This window comes from Oryctolagus cuniculus, chromosome 3 (genome assembly GCF_051225735.1).
Source record: "Oryctolagus cuniculus isolate XC-2025 breed Fujian yellow rabbit chromosome 3, ASM5122573v1, whole genome shotgun sequence".
Lineage (NCBI taxonomy): Eukaryota > Metazoa > Chordata > Mammalia > Lagomorpha > Leporidae > Oryctolagus > Oryctolagus cuniculus.
In genome coordinates, this window is record NC_142869.1 from 51,086,420 (window position 1) to 51,106,489 (window position 20,070).

Here is a 20,070-nt window from a genome sequence, read left to right on the forward strand (position 1 = left end):
TTTCTCCTAGCTTCACACACACACACACACACACACACACGCACACGTTCATGCTCACACAGTGGTTTATTAGAACTAACTCATGGATGTCTATATGACTACCATGGAGGAGGTGCCTTCATAAAATAACCAAAAGCAGTGTGACCTCATCTCAAAAAATAAAATTCCCCAGCAAAGTTCTTGTTATCCAAGCAAGTTATATATTTCTCAGTTCTTGAGTTTGCAAGAATTGACTATGTTTTTCTGCCATATTAAATCAAGAAATGGTCATTGATAATAGGAATATTCTAACATTAAGAAATACCGTAAAAAGACTTTTCCAAATAGCTGTTTATTCTATTTTGAGATAAAATATGAGCATAAAATGAAGTTCAGTATGAAGCGAGGGACTGAGATAGCTGTGGGATGGCATGTGGAATCTGATTGAATAAGTATTCATTCAATAAATGTTTAAAGAATTATGGTATTTTTATGTAAAATGTATAAAAATAAATATAGAAAATGTATTTCGTGTACTTGAGTTGAGCATTCTTAGCAGCTTCTTTTTTTTATGGTTAACAGAATCAGGTCTATATGGAAGCCAACATAGCATATTGGCTTGAATTACGTCTTATAAGCTCCGGGTTGTTAATGCTGAGAACTTAAGTATGTTCAGAAATGACAAGCTAGGTTGATTTATTGTTTACTTGTGCTATGTGTTCATTGTGATCTAGAGTCAGTCTTTATCATTGATAAACTGAGGTTCTTTTATTTATTTGACAGAGTTAGATAGCGAGAGAGCGAGATAGAGAGAAAGGTCTTCCTTCCATTGGTTCACCCCCCCAAATGGCCACTACAGCTGGAGCTATGCCGATCCAAAGCCAGGAGCCAGGAGTTTCTTCCTGGTCCCCCATGCGGGTGCAGGGGCCCAAGCACTTGGGCCCTCTTCCACTGCATTCCTGGGCCACAGCAGAGAGCTGGACTGGAAGAGAAGCAACTGGGACTAGAACCCAGCACCCATATGGGATGCCGGCACCACAGGCAGAGGATTAACCAAGTGAGCCACAGCGCCGGCCCCCATGAACTAAGGTTCTTATAGTGGCAAGCTATCTCCTTGAACATGAATGGTTCTCTTGCTAAAGAAAGGAATTCTTTTGGATCTCCATTGGCTTGGAAGTTAAATGAATTACAATATCTTGGCAAGAAAGAGTCACATGCCCTACCTAACAAAAACAATATAAAAACATAATTTATTACATGCTTGAAATGGAAGGGGGTAAAACCAGAAGTATTAGCTCTGATATGTAATAAACAGCTCTAAGGACAACCACAAAAAGTGAAGACAAGTTTTGCAAAATGTAAGAATCTAGCTAATATTTTTGAAAGCTAACTATGTACTAAATTATTTCCATACAATATTTCATATAAATCAAACAAAGAATGTGTAATATGAATTGTATTACCAGATGTAGTATAAAACTGGGAAAAAATTGAGAAAGCTTACGTTATCTGAAGTAAGAGAAGCAGTGAATGGTACAGTCAGAACTGCATCATCCAAAAGATGGTAAGTGTGGTCATGATTTACTTTTAAAAATGTGCACGTGCTTTGCCCATTTCTTAACTGGTTGTTTGTTTTATTGTTGTTGAATTCCACACGCTCTTCATAGATTCTGGATGTCGACCTTTTATCAGTTGCATAGTTTGCTAAATTTGCATAGTTCACAAAAAAATTTCTCCCATTCTGTCAGTTATCTCTTCACTTTGCTGAGTGTTTCTTTTGTAGTGCAGAAGCTTCTCAGTTTGATGTAATTCCATTTGTCAATTTTGGCTTTGATTGCCTATGCTTCTGGGTTTTTTTCCAAGAAGTCTTTGCCTATGCCAATGTCTTGCAGAGTTTTCCCAAAGTTCTCTAATAATTTGATGGTATTGGGTCATACACTTAGGTCTTTTATCCATTTTGAGTGAATTTTTGTGTAGGGTGTAAGGTAGGGGTCCTGCTTCATACTTCTGCACAAGGAGATTCAGTTTTCCAGCACCAGTTGTTAAAGAGACTGCTCCAGGGATTGGTATTACCTCCTATGTCAAAATTGGTTGTAGGTTCTTGGATTGATTTCTGGAGTTTCTGTTCTATTCCATTAGTCTACATGTCTGTCTTTGTGCCAGTACCAGACTGTTTGATGATAACTGCCCTGTGGTATGTCTTGAAATCAGATACTGTTATGACTCTGGATTTTGTTGTTGTTGTTGTATAATTGTAAGATTGTTTTCCCTATTTGGAGTCTCTTTTGTTTCCTTATGAATTTTAGCATCATTTTTTTCTAGGTCTCAGAAGAGTGTTTTTGGTATTTTGATTGTAATCACATTGAATCTGTAAATTGTTTTCTATGGAATGGACATTTTGATGATGTTGATGCTTCCAATTCATGAATCTGGAAGATTTTTCTATTTTTTTGTGTGTGTCTTCTTCTATTTCTTTCTTTAACATTTTGCCACTTTCATTGTAGAGATCTTTGACATCCTTGGTTAAGGATGAGTTCCAATAGTTTCTCTGTGGAGTCTTTTGGATCTCTTATTTATTGAATCATGTCATCTGCAAATAGGGATAGTTTCACTTCCTCCTTATAAATTTGTATCCCTTTTATTTCTTTTTTTTTGTCTAATGGCTTGGCTAAAACTTCCAGGACTATATTAAATAGCAATGGTGAGAGTGGGCATCCTTGTCTGGCTCCAGATATTAAGGAGAATATTTCCAGCTTTTCCCCATTCAATAGGATGCTGGCTGTCTGTTTGTCATGATTGCCTTTATGAATATTCCTACTATATCCAATTTTCTTAAGGTTTTTCAACATGAAACTGTTGTATTTTATCAAATACTTTCTCTGTATCTATTACAGTAATCATATGGTTTTTGTTCTTCAGTTTGTTAATGTCATATATCACATTTGTTGATTTGCTATTGTCAAACCATCCTTGTATATCAGGGATAAATCTCACATGGACTGGGCGAATGATCTTTCTGGTATGTTCTACATTTGATTAGCTAATACTTTGTTGAGGATTTTTACATCTGTTAACAGGGATATTGGTCTATAGTTCTCTTCTTTTTGATGTATCATTCTCTGGTTTTTGGAATTAGAATGATATTGGCCTCATAAAAGTAGTTTAGAACCACAAAGCTAAATGTCCTCTGGTCATAATTTTATTACTTCAGTAATGCAAGCAAAAAAATTGGTAGCAAGTGACTGCATCAGATAAGAAGCTATAATGATATATGAGTGGAATTAATGATTCTTATTTCCAACATTTATATTTGTTTTCCATTATTATGCATCTTCTGAAATGTGTAGTGGCATTTTATGTTTACTAGCATCCCAGAAGCTGAGAAACAGTTTAAATAGGATTTAAATATTCACTCAATAATACATTATCATACGATATACATTTCCAGAGCTGAATACAAAGATTGTTGAGGCATGAGAATTCTGTCACCAAGTTTTAATTAATTCTTTATTTTGTTTTATTATTAACAAGACAGTGTTAATATTTTTTATAATGTAGGTTCCTGATTCTAGCCTTAATGTGTAATGGATTCTTAGGTCAGAGAACATCTGATCTGTCATTGATACTTGCTGATTAGTTAGACTATATTTCTTTCCTTTGACCTTGGTGTGATGGTTTTGTGGATCATACTTCCTCACTATGTCTGAATTCATTTAACTAAACATTGGGCTTATATCCAAAATCAACTCCTAAAGTCTGTACTTACTAAACAATTTGTACCACTTGGAGAGAAATGGAAGCTTAATGGTGGAGTATTTTGTGTAGGTTTAATTAAGGATTGGTGGTGGGGAGGCATGGTGGATTTTAGCTTTTTTGGGATATGGGGAGTGGATATGGAAGAGCTACCTTATAAGCCAGAAGCAATGGAAGATGCTGATTTTATCTTTTGCTGAACCAGTATAAGATTACCAACTTCTTAATTTGAAAGTGAGGAAAATACAATAGTTTTTGATAAAGCACTGTAATTGGTTTGTGATACATGTATCTGGATGTTATTCTAAACACAGATAATTTTCTGTGGTTGTGGTTGTGGTAATAGACAACAGGTTACATTCTAGAACTTCATGGGGTTTGACTGGTTGTGTTTGGGATGAGATGAGATACCCAAAGATGGGGTGAAAACCTCTTCTTGCCACTTTCAGCAATTTGTGCCTTGATTACATATGTAGAGACTCTGTGCTCACTGCTGTGATATTATGCTTTCTAGATCTTGTTCCATTTTGTTGTAGTCAACATACTAAACTTTAATGTGCCGATCCTGTCCAGATGCTGATTTCAGCAATGTCCTGAAACCTCCACCTGGCTAACCTTGTCCCATTGTCTCATCTGGCCTGATGAGAAGTGTTTTCATTTTTATCCACCAGGTACCATCCTATCTCAGTCTTCTCAAGTGCTGATACATTACTCTTTCAACTTTCTGCTCAAATCATCTCCTCAAAGAGATCCTTTGGACCACCCCTTCACTTTCTTTATTCCTTATGGTACCTAAGTACTTATTAGCTCCTTTCTTCCTGATGCTCTCAGAAAAATATGGGTTGCCAAATATCAGGTAATTTTCTTTGATCAGAACATTGCACATCTCCTTAGGACAATCCTGCATGTAGTACACACTCAGAAAGTATTTACTGAATGAATTGATTTTTTACAGACATTAAATGTGGTTTTTTTAGAGATGACATTACTGGTAGGCATTCTGATCATAGAGCATAATCAAAGATTATTTATTAAAAGATAAATATGGAACTAACTGGGGGAACAAGTGTTTATCCTAGTGGTTATGATATCTACAGTCTGCTTTGGAGTGCCTAGATTTAACTCCTGGGTCTGACTCCTGACTATAGCTTTCACTAATGAAGACTTTAGGAGGCAACTTTGGGGGCTCAAATAGGTTGGTTCCTGCCATCCACGTGGGAGACCTGGATTGTGTTTCTGGCTCCTGGCTCCTGGCTCTGGCCCTGGCTCTGGCTCTGGTCCTGGCCCTGGCTAAGCCCTGCCTTTTCCAGGCATTTGGGGAGTGAGCCAGCAGATGAGGGTGCACACTGTCTCTTTATCTTTGTCTCTATTCCTCTGTCTCTCAAATCAATGAAAATTAATTTTAAATAGAGATTCTTTGTCTCATGAAGTGAATGTAAAGATAAGTTGGTGACAACTTTATTTTTCCTTCTTTGGTTTCTATTTGGAAAGTCTGACTTTCTTAGACACTGTTTATTAAATATCCAGCAAACTCAAAGTTTTTTTCTCCTACAACTAGCTCCATTCATTGCAATTTTATGAGGCAGGCCACGCTGTTGTAGTTCTTTCCTAACTATTCATAACCACGTGGCATTTTTGGGTCAGTGGTTTGTTGCAGAAAAACCTCAGCTTATTTAACTCTTACTTCTCATGATGAACTGTCTTGATTTTCAGGTGTCTTGGCCATTTCCACCACTTAAATAGTTATATGACAGAGGATGTATTTATTTCATTGTATTTCAGATTTTCATTTGTAAAATCAGAATAATAAAGTTTTTAAAATGCCTATTCCCAAGGATTTTGCAATATATTTGCAAAATTAAGTAATACAACAAATATTCAAATTGATTTTAAAGTATGCAAGTTTGTTAGAAAATTCATAAGTGTATGTTGTTTCAAATTCACTTCTACACATTACATAAAATAGTATATTCATTAAATAGTGTTATAATTTTTTACCCATAAATTATAATCCTATGCTTTCATATGTGAGAGACTAAAGATAAAATCAAAGTGAACTATTTTCTTCTTCTTGATTGAGAATTGGGTACTGATCAAATCGAATTGCATTTATACAGTTTTTATGATTTCCTGTCCTTGTCTGAATTTCTCTTCGATGTCTGCTGCCGGCATTCTGGCTATGGACATATTTGTTTTATTGGAGGAAACTCTATTTCAAGTAGCAAAGGTAACATTTCTGGGGACATTATTTGACCTCTTGGTATTCACACATTTTGGAAACCTAAACAGACTACACTTTTCTTTGAAGTGAAAGTCCCTAACTGCCAAACCCATATCCAAATGCCATTGAGGACTCTAGGATCATCACTGTTTTGCTCAATGTATTTGGTGAAGTGATATGAAGAAACACAACTGGCTGTTATTTTAGAATATTTTCAATGAATTCATGATGAAGAAAACACTTGATACATGGGTATCTGTACCTGACAACAACACAGAGCAATCATCTACCCTGGTTTTGTTTAAAACTATATTGTGTTTTCATAGAATCTGTATACCTTGTGGTTAACAAGACTTTTCTTATTTCTGAAACCTATTGTCTTCCCAAACTATGGCCTGGTGATTTTTAAGTCTAGGAAAAATGGCTAGGTAGGCCTTTGTAATGTCTATGATGTTTTACTCATAAGGGGTATAGAAAGGTGCAAGGATTTGTGATGATTGGCCTGAACTGACAGGTAATAATTAACCCAGCCCTTGTGTTTTCAACCTGTCATTTAGTTAACTAAGCCATACTTTTTCCTGCTTACTTGATTTACCTTGATTCTGTGATGTGCTTCATTGAATCGTGGGGTCGTGTTAAGAACATTTGTATTGGTTTATTCACATGTGTTGATAGCCCTTAGATAATTAAAGTATGGTTAGAGATATTCTTGTTTTGATTCATTGGATTAATATGTTAATACTACTAATATTTAACACTTTAACTACCACTTACTATAAGCAATGTCATTAAATTATATACTTTATATTTGTTACTTAGTTTCATTTCTTTATTTAGTTTTATTGTTATTATCATCTTAGAAATGAGAGCACAGACTGAGGTAAAATTATGCTTCCAAAATTTCATGGTTGGTGCATAGCAGAACTGAGATACAGATACACATCTATTTTACTCCAGAAATCAAGTTAAGCTACAATGATGAGCTTTCATTCAATATTCCATTTCGACATTAGAAAAAATTTAAAAAGTTGATAATAGTTTAACTTTGAGGTATGAATTATGGAAATTGAGCAGGAATTTCAAGTGGCAGATACATTTGAAGTGAGATGATAACTCAGTATTTTGGGAAGTACCAGAAAGTCTGAAATAAGATAATACATCATTGTAAAGTAGAAAATGAACTTATATTTTAGAAATATATTAAAGATCGGGGCCGGGGCCGTGGCTCACTTGGTTAACCCTCCGCCTGCAGTGCCAGCATCCCATATGGGCGCCGGTTCTAGTCCTGGTTGCTCCTCTTCCAGTCCAGCTCTCTGCTGTGGCCCGGGAAGGGGGTGGAGGATTGCCCAAGTGCTTGGGTGCCTACATCCACGTGGGAGACCAGGAAGAGGCACCAGGCACCTGGCTCCTGGCTTTGGATCGGCATAGCTCTGGCTGTAGTGACCAAAATTTAGGGGTTGAACCAACAGAAGGAAGACCTTTCTCTCTGTTTTTCTCTCTCACTGTCTAACTCTATCTGTCAAATAAATAAATAAATAAATAAATCAGGTGGACTGAGTTGTCCTACTTGATATAAAAAAGGAAATATATTAAAAGTACATTTTGATAATTTTTTTCCAGAAACATTATGGATATATACCAAATTCTGTTTAAGTGTCTTAAAAATTTTATCTGACACATATAAATTATACAAATTTGTGGGGTATTATGTGCTGTTTGGATTCATGTATACATTGTGTAATGTCCAAACCAAGTTAAACATATCTGTATCTTTAAACATTTATAGTTTCTTTGTAATCCATTCTTTTAGCTTTGTTTTAAAAGAAAAAGTAAAACATACAGTACATTATTATTATCTAGAGTCACTCTGCTGTGCAAGAAGTTCAGGTGGAACTTCTTACTCCTATCTAGCTATAGCTTAATCTATAATCTAGCTATAATTTAACCTATCTTTTTTGAAGCAGTTTTCTAAAATTCTAGAGCCTTAAGTACACAAAATTGTGTAATATAAGTTGTAAATGAGCAATTCCTGAGAAGAATTTAAATGTGGCTTCAGACAATAATTGTATGCAATATGGTATTCCTGAACTCCCGGACACATTTAGAAGTACTTTATAAAACTGATGACATTCATGAAACCAGAAAAAAATCATCTTTTTTCTATTTCCGTAACCTCATAGGAGACAATTTACCATAAATAAGCAGCAAGGGTAAGACATCTGACCAGACATGGAATCTAGTAAATATATGACATTGAATAGCATTTGGTGGTCATTACACATAATGAATCAAAGTCGCAGCACTCAACCAAACCCAACAGTGTCCTAAGAGTACAGATTGCCTAATTTGGAGAAAGGAAACATAAAACCTGGTTTCAGCTGAGATAACAATTTGAAATCATATGGATTCTGTGTAGTGTGTAAGAGGCAGATCATCATAGTTTCCTAGTGACTTTATGAGTAACTGATAGGAAGAAATATGTGTCAGTGTTTTATTCTGGGACAGAAATGTATTTGTTTTTTTGAGCCATATGAAGTTACTGATATTCAGCCTGTTTTTACTTATAAAGTAGCAGTTTCTTGATGATCAACCAAATATAAAAACTAAATCAGTGGCCAGCACTGTGGCGTAGCAGGTAAAGCCACTGCCTGCAGTGCCAGAATCCCATATGGGTGCCAGTTCAAGTCCCGGCTGCTCCACTTCCAATCCATCTCTCTGCTATGGCCTGGGATAACAGTAAAAGATGGCCCAAGTCCTTGGGTCCCTGTACCCACGTGTGAAACCCAAAGAGGGTCCTGTCTCCTGGCTTCAGATCAGTGCAGCTCTGGCAGTTGCAACCAATTGAGGAGTGAACCAGCATATGGAAGACCTCTTTCTTTCTCTCTCTCTCTGCTTCTTCCTCTCTGTAACTCTGCCTTTCAAATAAATAAATCAATCTTAAAAAAGCTGAATCAGTTAATCTAACATGTTGGCTTATAACAAGAGTGTTTTACTTATAAATAAAAAAATTCTATATTCTTATATATTTTCAGTTAACAGATTAATTGGTACCATTTAGAAGACAAAAAGTTATAGCATGAAGAAAGCAAATTAATGATAATCTGTAAGATTTGCCTCCAAATTAGGGCCAATAGCATTAATTCCAAGAGATTGTAATTTAGAAGGCTTCTCTTTTATTTGAAAAAATATTATTAAAGGATATTCATGTTTAAAGTAGTTTTCTATTAAATTACTATATATGAGCAAAATTGACATTTTGAAATTTGATTATTGTTTGTATACCTTGTTTATACTTTTGAGGAACAATGGTTTTTCCAGTTACTACTTGTTGAATTCATTATTTAGTGGAAGGTTAGACTTGTAGTTATAAAGAAAATTTAACATATGTCACTGTAAAAGTGAAAAGAAATTAAAAGAAAAATACGTAAAGGTGGGAGGGTAGGGTGGAAAATCATTATGCTCTTTTTAAATTTTAATTAAATTAATTAATTAGTTTAAGAGGTAGAATTACAGACAGAGAAAGGGAGAAACTGAGAGGAAGTTCTTCCATCTGCTAATTCACTACACAAATGGCTGTAACAGCTGGAGATGGGCCAGGCCTAAGCCAAGAACCAGGACTTTCTTCCAGGTGTCACATGTGGTTCCAGGGGCCCAACCACCGAATTGACACCCATATGGGATGCCAGCTCCTCAGGCGGAGGTTTAGTGTACTACACCACAACACTAGCCCATCATTATGCTCTTTATAAATTAAAAAAATCAACTTTTCTAAAAAAATTACTATATAAATAATGACATTTTGTGAAAAGGTGTTAGAGTTGAAATTTAGAATAATGTGTTCCAGGTATTTAGAAGGCAATTTTTATCAAAATAATTTAATGCTAAGAAATACTTTGCTAAAATTTATAATTATGTACTCTAGGAGCCAAATATCATACAACTTAAGAACTTTTGTGCAAAAGTAGGCAAGACAAGTGTTTGAAAATTAAGTTGAAAGATTATTTTGTTTTAAGTCATCTCAGAGTCTCAGCAAGATTCAGTCTTGTATGGTCAATGCTTGATTTTAGGGCCAAATTGTGAATATTATAGAAGAGCTTCCCTAGTCACAGGTCGTTTTTCTAGAAATAATTCAGCAGCACAAAAACTAGGCAATAATAAATAATAAAGAAATGGATTAGATACTAATGAAAATAATCAAACATAAGCTCAAAAGATAAAAATAATTCCTATTCAACTACTGCCCACAGATCTAGCTTTGAAGTGTTTCAGTGAAATTTGTTTGGGTTTTCATTACTTTATAGACTAATTATTGAAGTATAAATATTGAAAACCATGAATTTTCAGTCTAGAAAGCAGAAGTATTGCGGCCGGCATTGAGGTGTATCAGATTAAGCTGCTGTCTGTGACACCTGTGATGCATACCCCTTAGGCATTGCTTTGTGTCCTGACTGTTCCACTTATGAGCCAGCTTCCTGCTAATGTGTATACTAAGGCAGCATAAGATGGCCCAAGTGTTTGGCCCACTGACAACCACATGGAAGACCCAAAAGAAGCTCCTGACTTTGGCCTGGCTCAGTCCTGGCTGTTGCCCTTTGCGAAGTGAACCAACAGATGGAAGATTTCTCTTTCTCTTTGTAATTCTGTCTTTCAAATAAACAAATAAATCCTTTTTTAATCTAAAAGAATCCAGAAATATTTTAAGATTAATTATAATGGATTCAATATTTATTGTTTTTCATCTTTAGCATGAAATAATAACTCCTTCTGGTACAGTTTCCCACCAGGATGAAGCAAGAAAAATAATATTCATCAAGCACTTACTCAAGAAAGCACTTTGCTTTTGCAGTAGATGAAACTAGTGAGATGTAACTCTCTAGTGCCTTCTGCAATGTGTTGAGCACTTTGCTATGGAAAAGTCTTAAATTTTTAGGGCAGAAGGTTGGCCTATGCTGAACTGTTCACGTAATAGAGTGTGGGCTCTCAAGACTGAGGAGACACACAAGAGACATCAGTAGGTACCATCAAAGTTGAACTCAGATTGGAAGACAGACTTTATCACCAAAATCAGTGGAAAGAATTGCTATGTGCTATATGATGTGAACCTCTGGGACCGAATAAATCTGCAGTAAACATATCCAGCTCATAATCTGCTTGCTGTAAATGGATTTCCAGTGTATGTTTGTGAAAGAGTCTGATTTTGTATCAGTGTTGTACCAGAGTGAGGTAGAATGGATAAGAGTGTAATTCACATCTGGCTTACAAGTTAATTATCTTATTAGAATTTTACAATAATCCTAGGAAGTACATGTTGTTTTATAAAATATTTGTAGTGTATATGATGATTTGAAATATATATGTGTATATATACACACACACACACACACATATATACACACACACACACACACACACACACTGTAGAACACTCAAATGGGCTATGTAATGTAAGCATTTCCCCACATACATACAATTTTGTTTTGGGATGAGAACACTTCAAAATCTATTTAGTTTCAATTATGCAATAGATTGTTATTAACTATAGTCACCATGTTGTACAATAGATTTGCTGAATTTTCTCTTCCTCACTGACAAGATTTTTAAAATTTTATTTATCTCTGTTTGTAGGGGAGAGAGACAGCCACACACACACACACACACACACACAAATACAAATGCTCGCTCAAGCTGTCTCTTGTTCATATGCTGGTTCATTGTCAAAATGTCCACAGTAGAGCTGGGTCAAGCTGAGGCCAGGATCCCAGAACTCCATCCATGTCTACTGGGAGGTTGCTGCCTCACAAGATGACTATTAAGCAGGAAGCTGGATTGGAACCAGAATAGCACAGTGGCCAGGATTTGAATACAGTGACTAATATAGGATGCAGGTACTCCAAGTAGCTTAATTGCTCACCACATTCCAGTCCCTTTATATTTTTTCCTTTGACCAACATCCTCCTAAGCTCACACCCCTGCCTGAGTACCCACTATTCTATTCTCTACTTCTGTACCACATTTTCATTATCCATTCATCCATCAATGGACATGTAGGTTGATTTATATCTTGGCTGTTGTGAATAATGCTGCAATGAACATAGCAATACAGTCTTTAACGTTATGATTTCATTTCCACTTGATATATACACTGTGGTGAGATTGTTGGACCATTTGATAGTTCTATTTTTAAATTTTGGGGCACCTCTATATTTTTTTTTTCTGTATCTGGACTACTTGACTTTCCTACCAATGGTGTACCAGGGTTGCCTTTTCTTCACATCCTTGCCAAAACTTGTTATCTCTTGTCTTTTTAAAAATATAGCCATTCTCAGATGTCCTAAACAGCACTCTGGCCTCAGAATCAGCCCTAAAGGAATTCAGATCCGGCTGAAAAGCCCATGAGAGTATTTCAGGCATGGAAAGCCAAGACACTCTGGCAAAAACAAACAAACAAACAAACAAACAAACAAGAACTAAATGAAAGATCTCCGCGAGTGAGATCCCAGTGGAAAGAACAGGTCTTCAAAGAAGGAGGTACCTTTCTCTGAAGGGAGGAGAGAACCTCCACTTTGACTATGACCTTGTCTAAATAAGATAAGAGTCGGAGAACTCAAAAGGCTTCCATGACTGGAGCATAGGGATATTACTGATGCCATAAACAGGAGTGTCAATTGGTAAAGTCAACAACAGGAGTCACTGTGCACTTACTCCTCATGTAGGATCTCTGTCCTTAATGTGCTGTACATTGAGATTTAATGCTATAAGTAGTACTCAAACAGTATTTTTCACTTTGTGTTTCTATGTGGGAGCAAACTGTTGAAAACTTTACTTAATGTATGCTAAACTGATCTTCTGTATATAAAGAGAATCGAAAATGAATCTTGATGTGAATGGAAAGGGAGAGGGAGTGGGAAAGGGGAGGGTTGCGGGTGGGAGGGAAGTCATGAGGTGGGGGGGAGCCAATGTAGTCCATAAGCTGTACTTTGGAAATCTATATTCATTAAATAAAAGTTAAAAAAAATTATAGCCATTCTAACAGGTATGAGGTGATAGCTCATTATTTTCAATTGTATTCAAGGAAACTAATGCCCCAGGAAATGATATCAGTTATCAAATGGTAGAAAGTGAAATTGGAAGACAGATCTCACATACTCAAAACCTTCACTACCTTCTGTCATTACAATGCCTTCCATCATATCACTGATTTTGTAGCTGATTCGTATACAAAGCATCAGATAGGTTTACATTACCATTGAGAGAGATCAGAAAATAACCAGAGTTTTGATCCACCTCTCTTGAAATAAGTCTTTCCTTAGAATATAGTAAGAAGGGTTATTTGTACCCTCTTTGGGTTTGTGGATGGTACAGGAGAACCACCCAGTCATTTACAATAACATTCTGGGCAAAGGGGAAGTTATAATCATTTCAGAAAATTGGTGATCATGGTATACAGGAGTGAAGGTTTTCTTATTTCCTGAAATATCTATGCTACTCATCCATGTCCTCACAGAAAGAAACATGCACTCTTCTCAGATCCTCCATGAATTTCATCATCTGGTTTTAAGCTCTAGAATTACAAATCTAGAAAACTTAGAGCAGGGTCACAGGAAAGCTGCTATAGGGTTAAGTAATGGGAAATTGGGATTTTAAAGGAAATTGTGGGACGATCCATTCTGGAGAATGAAATGTGAAGTGTGATTTATTAGCTGTATTTAAGTGTGGAATTAATTTTTTCCATACAAGGGAAATTAATCACATTTTCTAACTATATTATAGAAAGAATTATTTGAAAGGCCAAAGATTTAGATTATCTAAGAAGAATTTCCTGGCTGTGAAAATGGTTATATATTATAGTTGGTAACCAACCAAATCTATGGAATCTCTCATTACATTCCATGAATACGAGGCTAGACATTAATTTCTGAGTATCATAAAGATTTGGGGGTATAAGTAGTTATCTTATTTCATAATCTTATTTTTAAAAAGCTATGAGGAGTGGAAGGGTGAACGATTCAGTTACACTTCAGGATATGTGCATCCCACGTGGAGTGCTGGTTTGAGTCTAGCCCCTCTGCTTCCAATGCACATTCCTGTATTGCATCCTGGGGTGAGGTGGGGTGTAAAAGATGAGCGCTCAAATAACTTGGGCTTGGGTTCCTGCTACATATGGGAGACCCAGATGGAGTTTTGGGCTCCCAGCTTTGGCCTGGATCAGCCCTGGATGTTGAAGGCGTTTGGGAAATGAATCAGCATGAGAAAGATTTTCTCTATTTCTCTCTCTCCCCTAGCCCTTCCTCTATCCCTGCTCTAGTTCTATTGATCTGTCACTCTGCCTTTCAAGTAGATGAAAAGAAAAGAGAAGAAACTAAAAAAAAAATGGTTTGAGAAGTGAAGCCACTGCCAAATAGCAAAGCTGATTCCCTAACACTCAAATCTGGTTTATGTGCAGATGTCTTCTTGACCAAAAGATACACAATTTATCCATCTTCTCAGTAGCTATATATGAAAGATTGTTTTAATCGATAATTAAATGTGTACAAAATAACCATTAATAGTGGCATTTCCCTCTTAAATAGTGGTTGTTAAAAAGAGAGGATCCATATTTTGGTCAACTGGGGAAGTGCTTTTTGTATATATTTTATATTTTATTCCCAGAGAAAACATATTGTTCCTACATACCCACTTACAAGAAATTTTGCTTGCTTTTAACAGTTCATTAAAAGCAAATCTTCACTTGTCAAACATAGGAATTTTCTCTGAGTCTCAGGCATGCCAATTCTGATTGCTGCTTACTTCTTGGAGGTAGGGTGTTTGTCTGAAAATTTGTTTCTAAGTAGGGAGTATGCTGAATAGAATTTGCTCAGATGACTAATATAAAAATAGCATGAGGTCTGGAAACAATTTCAACTTCTGCCACATATTCAGCAAGCCAGAAAACCAATGCTGGAACTACTGACAATCTGGGGCAACAAAATGAAGTTTTACCCAAAGAGAAGAGAATGCTGTCTCTTAGAAGTGAAATTTTGCCATTTGCTTCTTGTGGAAAGAATAATTTCTAGATGTTTTTTAATTTGGTGATAGTAATTCTGACTAAAGAGTCCATAGTAATTAAGAATTTCTAAAAATTTGTTTTTAAAAAGCTATGATCAGGCTGGTGCTGTGACTCACTAGGTTAATCCTCCGCTTGCAGAGCCAGTACTCCAGGTTCTAGTCCCAGTTGGGGCACTGGGTTCTAGTCCCAGTTGCTCTTCTTCCAGTCCAGCTCTCTGCTGTGGCCTGGGAAGGCAGTGGAGATTGGCCCAAGTGCTTGGGCCCTGCACCGCATGGGAGACAGGAGGAAGCACCTGGCTCCTGCCTTTGGATCAGCGCAGCACACCGGCTGTAGCGGCCATTTAGGGGGTGAACCAATGGAAGGAAGACCTTTCTCTTGTCTCTCTCTCTCACTGTCTAACTCTGCCTGTCAAAAAAAAAAAAAAAAAAAAAAAAAAAAAAAAAAAAAAAAGCTATGATCACAAGGCTGTAGGATGAAAGTAGAACTGGAAGTTTGAATAATATTCACTGAATGCAAAAAAAAGAGAACAATAAAATTTTAATATTCATTTTGGGTAGTGAGATATATAAAACCCAACTATGTAGAGCTGCATCTTTGTACTAAAAAGTTAAAGCAGACATCACAGAAAGTATCACAATACATGAAAAGATTTTTAGATGGCACAGATGTACTGATAAAAAGGTCTAGGCAGGGCCGTCATTGTGTTGCAGCAAGTTAAGCTACTGCATTCAATGCTGGAACCCCATTTTGGAGCACTTGATTGAGTACTAGTTACTGTGTTTCTCACCCGGTTTCCTGCTGATTCACCTTGGAAAGCAGCAGATGATGGCAGCCAAGTACTTTGGAGACCCCTGCCACCCATATGGGAGATCCGAATGGAGTTTTAGGCCCCGGGCTTCAGCATGTCGCAGCTCAGGTTGTTGCAGTCTTTTGGGGAGTGAAATGGCAGATGGGAGATCCCTTTCTCTTTCTGTCCCTCCTTCTCTCTCTGTCACTCAGCTCTTCAAATAAGAAAAAATAAATCTTTTTTTCTTCTTTAAGCACTAGGCAATGAAACCAACAAAATATGTAATGCCAAGATTCTTGCGGTGATGGCCTCCATTGGCCTACTTGATTTGATAGTATAGTTTCTATATTTGGCCAAATTACTTATTTACTTTTTATTCACTTATTTTTTCAACTAAAAGCATTTATACAAATACAAATATAAAATGTAGTTCCTGTATCCACTCTGGCCTCGGTGCATCAAATGGAGTCAGCCTGCCCTTGTTTATCATGTCTAGGAGCATATAAAAAATCCCGACTTTGGCCTCAGCTCCCATTTGCTCTGCACTTGGTATTCTGGCTCCCTAATTCTCTGGCATTCTTATTTTGTTGCTTCTCTAATATGATGGATAACTGACATGCATAATGTTTAGTTCTCTTTTTTCTGCCTGAAGGCATTGCTAATATTCTCTTCCCTGCCACTTTGGCAACTATTCACATGTGTTGACTATCTTTTCATTTGTGTGAAATGAATATTTTTGTGTATGTATTTTGAATAAACTGCGGACACCCAGGTTGCCTCTGTCTTACCAGTACCGCACATTATAGTATAATAAACATTTTCAGAGTTGTCATTATGTGACTGCCCAAGAATTTTTGGCTGTATATACCTACTAGTAGGATGACTGACCAGATTATCTGTACATTTCATTTGAATGCCTAGTGACAGAAAGAGCTTTTGAAGCTATATTTTGGAGTATCTCTTTATAACAGCTTTATTGAGGTATAACTCACATACCATAAATTGACTGAAAGTGTGCAATTCAGTTTTTTAAAGTATATTCATAGAGTTCAAGCTCCACAACCATGTAATTTTATAACTTTTCATTTTTCCCTCACTCCTGCCTTGGACAACTCCCGAATGACATGCCATATGTCAGTATATGACCTTTTGTGTCTCTAGCTTCTTCCACTTAGCATAAAGTTTTCAAGGTTCATCCATGTGGTATTATGGAGCTGTGTTTCATTTCTTGCTTTGGGTGAATAGTATTCCAGGTACAGATATATCACATGAATATTTATCGACTCATCAATTGATAAGGCATTTGGTTTGTTTTTACCTTTTGGCCACCTTTTTATTTTAAGATTTATTTTATTTATTTTAAAAGCAGAGTTGGGGTAGAGATAGAGATAGAGATGATAGGAAGATAGAAATAGAGATAGCGATAGATGTGAGAGAGGGAGAGAGAGAGATCGATCTTCCATATGCTATTTTATTCCCCAAATGGCCACAACAGCCAAGGCTGGGCCAAACTGAAGCCAGAAGCCAGGAGCTTCTGGGTCTTCCACATGTGTGCAGGGGCCCGAAGATTTGGGCCATCTTTCACTATTTGCCCAGGTGCATTAACAGGAATTGGATCGAAAGTGAAGCAGCTGGGACTCGAACTAGTGCCCCTATGGGATATTGGCATTCCAGGCAGTGATTTTATCCACTACCAAGCACCGGCCCTTTGGTTACTTTTAATTGTGGTGTAAGATTGGTCTACAAGCTTTTGTGCAGACATCTGTTTTCAATTCATAAGAGTAGAAAACATTTAATCATTTAAAAAACTACCAGGCTCTTTTTTTTTTTTTCAGTGACAATACTATTTTACATTCTTCCTAGCAATGTGTGAGGGTCCTGATTTTTCCATTTCCTTACCTATCCCAGTTATTGTTTATATTTTGATGCTACCAATTGAAATGGTATTACACTGTAGTTCTGATTTGCTGATGGTAAATGATACTGAGCATTTTTTCCATATACATATTGGGCATTCATACATCTCTTTTAGAAAAAAAATGTATTTATGTTACTCTAAATTGAATTGTCCCCTAAAAATATATTTTTAAAATCCTAACCTCTGATATCTTTGAATGTTTCCTTAATTGGAAATAGAGTCTCTGAAGATGTAATGGAGTTGAGGTTTTGCTTGATTAAAATGGAACCCAATCCAATGACTGGTATCTTTATTACGAAGACAATTTGGCACGGAATACACATGGAGGGTGTAATTTGACAATGGAGATTGTTGTGATGAGTTCACAGGCCAAGAAATACAAAGGATTGCCAGCAACTCACAAAAGTTAGAAAGAGGCAAGGAAGGATTCTTACCCCAAAGCCTTTAGAGAGAACATGGCTCTACTGACACCTTGGTTTTAAATTTCTAGCCATCAAAACTATGAAAGAACAAATATCTGTTGTTTTCAGCTATCAAGTTTGTTGTAATTTTTTTTTCTTTTACAGAGTGTTCTTTTGGTGCTGTGTAAGAAACCAATATTTAATCCTGGGTCACTGTGATTTATTTCTATGTTTTCTTCTGAGAGTTTTGTGGGGCTTGCTCATATATCTAAAAGTCTGTGATTCCTTTTTTTTTAAAAAAATATTTATGTAATTATTTGAAAGGCAGAGTTACAGAGAGGCAGAGGATGGGAGAGAGAAAGAAAGAGAGGCATTGGCCTTCCATCCACTGGTTTGCTCCCCAAATGGCCACAATGGCCGGAGCTGCACTAATCAAAAGCCAGGAGCCTGGAGCTCCCACGTGGGTACAGGGATCCAAGGGCCTGGGCCATCTTCAACTTCTTTCCCAGGCCATAGCAGAGACCTGGATTGGAAGTGGAGCAGCTGGGAATCGAACTGGTGCCCATAAGTGATGCTGACACTGCAGATGGCAGCTTTACCCGCTACACCACAGTGCTGGCTCCCCATAATTCTTTTTAAAAAGATTTATTTATTTTTTTCTTTGAAAGGCAGAGAGAGAGTGAGAGAGGGCAAGAGCACTTCTACTAGTGGGTTCACTCCCCAAATGGTTGACTAGGAGACAGGAATTCCATCTGGGTCTTCCTCATTAGTGGTAGGAACCCAATGACTTAGCCCACACCTCTGACTCACAGGCACATTAGTAAGAAGTTGAATAAGAAGCATGGAATATTGGGCCGGCGCAGTGGCTCACTAGGCTAATCCTCCGCCTTGTGGCGCCAGCACACCGGGCTCTAGTCCTGGTCGGGGCGCCGGATTCTGTCCCGGTTGCCCCTCTTCCAGGCCAGCTCTCTGCTGTGGCCAGGAAGTGCAGTGGAGGATGGCCCAAGTACTTGGGCCCTGCACCCCATGGGAGACCAGGAGAAGCACCCGGCTCCTGCCATTGGATCAGCACGGTGCTCTGGCCGCAGCGCGCTGGCCGTGGCGGCCATTGGAGGGTGAACCAATGGCAAAGGAAGACCTTTCTCTCTGTCTCTCTCTCTCACTGTCCACTCTGCCTGTAAAAAAAAAAAAAAAAAAAAAAAAAAAAAAAAAAAAAAAAAAAAGCATGGAATAGTTTGGATTCAAACCAGCATTGTGATAGTAGGGATCCTAAGCAGCAGCTTAATTCATTGTGCCACAATGTCAATCCATTTGATTAATTTTGAATTATGTTTTGTATAGAGTCTCATTCCTTGAGGACATCTGTATCTATCATTCGACTATTTCTAATAGTACTGAAGAGTCTATTTGCTGTTTCCTTACCATGTTCTAGCAACTGGTACCAATCCTGCATATTTCTGTGCACCACTGACTGTTTAAGTAAAAGGTCAGTTTCCCACTATGGCTATTTCTGAAGTCTTCACCTCTTAGCTTGTATGATAAATTAGCTATATAGAGAATTCTCTACAGACAGTATTTTTTGTCAGTACTCTGAAGAAGTTATTTTATGAGAGATGTTCTTTGTAGGTCACCTGTCTTTCCTTTTCAATTGCTTTTAAGATTTTTATCGTTGGGGCCAGCGCCGTGGCACACTAGGTTAATCCTCCGCCTGCGGCGTCGGCATCCCATGTGGGTGCAAGTTCTAGTCCAGGTTGCTCCTCTTCCGGTCTAGCTCTCTGCTGTGGCCTGGGTTAGCAGTGGAGGATGGCCCGGGTGCTTGGGCCCCTGCACCCACATGGGAGACCAGGAAGAAGCACCTGACTCCTGGCTTCGGATCGGAACAGCTCTGACCATCGCGGCCGTTTGGGGAGTGAACCAGTGGAGGGAGGACCTTTCTCTCTGTCTCTCCCTCTCACTGTCTGTAAA

The 20,070-nt window shown here is 37.4% G+C and overlaps 1 long non-coding RNA gene across 2 annotated transcripts in view; it reads left to right on the top strand.

Annotated features, from left to right (window-relative positions):
- LOC138848959 (uncharacterized) overlaps positions 1-20,070 on the top strand; it is a 201,812-nt gene that overhangs the window by 177,532 nt on the left and 4,210 nt on the right. The gene's annotated exons all lie outside the window — the stretch shown is intronic.